The sequence below is a fragment of the Paramisgurnus dabryanus genome, chromosome 8, assembly GCF_030506205.2.
Source record: "Paramisgurnus dabryanus chromosome 8, PD_genome_1.1, whole genome shotgun sequence".
In the NCBI taxonomy this organism is placed as follows: Eukaryota; Metazoa; Chordata; class Actinopteri; order Cypriniformes; family Cobitidae; genus Paramisgurnus; species Paramisgurnus dabryanus.
The window spans coordinates 30,566,728-30,571,431 of NC_133344.1; the positions used below are offsets into that span (position 1 = coordinate 30,566,728).

The following is a 4,704-nucleotide window of genomic DNA, read 5'->3' on the forward strand; positions in this document are numbered from 1 at the left end:
AGGAATTCCATCAGAGCCGATCGAACAACGATCGCCAGAGACACAGTAGGGGGCACAGACTATATGTCTCTGATGAAACCACATTTTAAGATCAAAATGAGCTGTTTAAATGTATATATATTTTATATCCCTTTACTGCATGATCGTGTATGTGTGATGTAACTGTGTGTTAACACTTTAGTTAGATTTTGTTCACTGTAACATGGTTCATATCTTAGGTATGAAATTATTATTCAACGTGATCTTAAACCCATGTCTTGTCTAGTATCAAATTAATCCACTCTTTATTTCCTAATCATTTCTATGTATCATATTACCATAAGCCGCATCAATGTCATTTAATATCGATTTGAAGAGTTATGGAAACAAACTTTTATCATTTGGCAATTACGCAAATGTGATGCCTGAAAGAACAAAGGCTTGGTTCCCGCGTGATCGAACACTTCGCACATTGGTCATTCACCTAAAATGGGCTGGGCGCGTGAAAGGTCAAAACGGCCTATCGTCCAAGCCATCATGGCTCAGTAGCTCAGTAGCTCAATAACTCAGGAGCGCTCAGTCGCTCGGTTACTCAGGTAACCCGTCAGCGCAGTTTGGAAACTGGCTGAGACTCACCCAGAGTCCCTCTGATTCATCATCTTTTCTCTGAGCCCTGTCCTACTCTTCGGGACAGTAATTTCCTGGCTTGCACTTTGCACTTCGAGTTCGGACAATTTACGCGGAACAATCCGCCATACGGAACAACCAAACGGACTTACGAACACACCTGGATTCTCTCTCTCTCTCGCTCTCTGCTCGCACAGAGTGCTTATATATTATCAATTCAAAGAATAACACCAAGTGTGATGTTTGTTTAAAGAAAAATGTATGCTTTATGCTTTCAAGTTAGCAGCAGCGTAAGTATGATGTCTCAAGCCAACATTTGATGGTTTCCTTTTTTGTGTTATTTCTGCTAATGGTCCATCTGCATTGTAAGCTCTACATTTCATATACAAGGGTATAATGAGATTCATTTTCATTTGATTCAGTAACTGAGTGACCTACAAAAGGACTTTACAAATTTCAATTGATGTGTGTCCCTACAAACAATTGTTTAAGTTAGTGTTCCTTAACATTAAAAATGATGTTGTATGTGGGTTGAAAACAAATAAAATATGGCTTCTACAAAAATAAAACATTCCAAACATAATAATTCCTAAGTTAACATAGTATGTATTCAGGTATGCTTGAACCAAGTTAACTATGGGTACCAAATCCCATCCGCTTGTTTTTCTGACATCACACAGCACCGCTTCCGGGTCCAAAAGCTCTATCAGATGCTGAGGAAACAAACAAAAATACTGATATACAATCACAATTCTAACCTCTCTCTCTATGTGGACATCCCAGATGATCGTTCAGTCATTACAAGGGTAGTGCTGTGAGCCTGGAGAATGTAGTGCACAGTGTGAGTTTATAAAAGCTTAGCTTAAATGCATGAAATCAATAAACTACCATGTTGTAAATGTCTGTTTAGATTTCACTCAAAATCAGTGAAGGCGTGGACCTGGAAACGGTATTCCTTACGTCACAAATTACCAAGTGGATTGTAGGCCAGTGTGCTGCAAGCTATAAAAAGAAATGGCCTTAAAAGTACCCCATGCACAACTATCCATGTCTTAATTAATATTCATGATATATCGATCAATCACATAATCATAGTAGTTTGCTATCAAAATAAACGCCATAATTCTTCATCCCCAAATCTTGTGCAAATGCTTTCAAACCTCACAATACTATGCAGGTAAAAGCAGTGGACTGTAGAAATTGTTTGAGTCAGTTGTCTTATAAGTTGTTGTTTGCCAAATCTTACAGAATGGTTTGATGGAGTGCTGTTTGACTGTGTCTAAGGTTAGATAAATATTGAAATACTTCAAATGTTTCGAAAAGATCCAGTGTTGTGCTAACAAACTTTGTGGTTATTTAAAAACAAAAACCTCTCCCAACGTTTTACTGTCAATGAGTTTAGGTGTTGATGATTTCAGTTTTATGGAGTGAGCTATCCTTTCAAAGGGAAAATTTCACAAGACTTGGCGTCCCCACAGTATGTATGTAAACTTTTAGCTTAAAATACCATATAGATAATTTATTATAACATGTTAAAATAGCCACTTTGTAGGAGTGGAATCTTTTGACATCACAAGGGGAGCCAATGACCTATTTTTCCACATGCTTGCAGAAAATGGTTTCCGTTTTCGTTACCCTTTTTTTTTTTTTTTTTACATATTCTAGGTTGATAGAAGCACTGGGGACCCAATTATAGCACTTATACATGGAAAAAGTCAGATTTTCATGATATGTCCCCTTTAAGATTTTAATATTGATCAAATATTTTGCCTACTCAGCACAAGCTGTAAACTGTGACTTTAAAAATACAGTGCATGCATCTCACCTTCACAAAGGTATTCATAAAAGGAACCGATCTTCTGAAGGTAGTCCTGGGCATAGGCGATAATCTCTCACACTTAATATTTTGCTTCTTGGTCTCCTTTTAACGAAGCAGAACTGGCTTGTATCCAGTAGCATGGAGTTTGTCAAGCTGCAATGACAACATTGTGTATTTACTGAATGGAATATTGGTTAATGTCATTCAGGATATTTTTTACTTCATGGTGAGTTTAGCTTTTGTATAACCAAGTATGTGAAAACAGGAAAGAGTAATACATTAAAAGAAAACAGCAAAAACATAAATGACATCATAAGGTTATAATAGAACTTTCTGTAACGTTAGTAGGTTTGGCTGGTAACTATGGTAACTATTGTGCAATTAGACAGTGACAATCTACTGTATAGATTTATTCAAAATAAAGGCCAAACGTTAATCATTAAATGGGTTGCTTTGGATGAACTACAGAATCTACAATTGTAGTATGAATGCAGTCTATTTGTTAATTGTCTTTCAGAGAATTCCCAAGTGTCACTTATATTTTGTTGTGGTAGATAATTTAGGACTGTGATGTGTTAAAGTGAAAATGTGTTTACTGAAGAGAATTGCCACTAAAATAAAAACAATATATTAAAAGAGATATACAAGAATATGTTAGAAATTCTACTTACCAGGGCTGCACGATAAATCACACGTGATTGTCATGCGCATCTCGTCAGTAAAGCCGGTTCTTTGATTAGTAGTACACCAACATCACCTGCTTTGAGATGGAGCAGCATTTACTACACAAAGCCATAGTTACCTGACAACCGGGGCAATTTCGCATTAATTATCGCCTGCGATATGTATGCGATATGGCCCAGCTTGTCAGTGAACTATGGCTTTGTGTAGTAAACAATGGCTCTTAAAAGTGCCTTTGGGTTTATAAAATAAATCTAAGTTGTAACAGGTGATTCGATTGACAGGATCTGCAGGGAGAACAGAAAATGTTTATTATGTAATGTAAATTAGCTCTAATATAAGGCTTAAATAGTGTACCCCAATAGTGGGGATTCCTATTTTCTTACAAATATTATAAGACAAATATTAAAACTTTAGACTATATTAAGCTCACACAATAAAGCAATGACCACGTTAAGTTACCCTAATGTTGATAACCCTGCTGAAAAAAACAGCATCAAACCAGCATGGGAATTATGCTGGTCTATGCTGGTGGTCACCAGCATACCAGCACCAAAACACAACATATGCTGGTATGACCAGCATGGGATGCTGGTGCTAATGCTGGTTAAGCTGGTGCTAATGCTGGTTTGATGCTGGTTTAGCTGGTGTTCACTAGCAAAGCAGCACCAAAACACAACATATGCTGGTCTTGCTGTTTTTTTTCAGCAGGGAACTTAAACTAGGTTAACGTTAGCTTCTTAATGGGACTTTAATTCTTTAACACGAAACGTTAGACTTCCCTTGCGAAAATTAAACATTGTTTTACTACAGTTAAGAAATAACCATGGATTTGAAAAAAAAGTTAAACCATGTTTGGTTTAGTAAAACCATTTAGCAAATAATCGATACACACAAACCGTGGTTACTACACTTTTACCACAAAAACATGGTTAATTTTCGTACGGGAATGGCAATGTCAGCCTAATGCCACAAAAAAGGCGTGATTTATAACATTTAAACAAATAGTGAACTTTAAACGAAAGCATCGTGACTTACCTGGACAGTGATTTACGCGTAATGAGAGAATCCCTGTCAATTACGAGTACCGAAGAAGAAATCACCCAATAGCAAAGAGGACTGGCTCAGATTCCATAGCAACGGAGGCAGAGAGGATTCTGGGAAATGCAGGCGTCCGAAACGGACTTATTTTTTTTACAATCAAAGTAGAAACAATCAAAATTGATGGCCATAACATCGTATTGTTGAACTATCAAGCACACGTTAGTGTTCATGTGTTGAGAAAATATTGTGATCTGCAGCGGGCCCACATGTAGTTTTAGCTGGTGCCTTCACCATAGTAGATGTCGATAAGGCTCATGGGTACTGTAGTATTTACTCTTGTATTTGACACACGAAACCGATCGAAAAATCAATATTTCTCAGAAAAAATGGCAACATTTGGAAACGATTGCAGTAGCAAAACTCTGCAGTCTCGTAAATTAACAATTATGTACTGCTGACGATGGTTTACAATGGCGATCATCATGCAGAATATTAAACAAATAAAAAAGGATAAACATCTCCTGATTAAATGTTGAGTAAAGTAGCGCTTAAAG

General features: G+C 36.9%; 1 long non-coding RNA gene across 2 annotated transcripts; it reads right to left on the reverse strand.

Annotated features, from left to right (window-relative positions):
• Positions 1-909: 909 nt before the first annotated feature.
• Positions 910-3,687, reverse strand: LOC135770481 (uncharacterized). 2 transcript variants are annotated; one of them, XR_012337166.1, is made up of 5 exons: positions 3,097-3,687; positions 2,432-2,578; positions 1,547-1,608; positions 1,365-1,426; positions 910-978 (listed from the first exon to the last, which is right to left on the reverse strand). It is a non-coding gene; the product is annotated as an uncharacterized lncRNA (long non-coding RNA). The 2 variants fall into 2 exon arrangements; XR_012337165.1 differs by lacking the exon at positions 1,547-1,608.
• Positions 3,688-4,704: the final 1,017 nt, after the last annotated feature.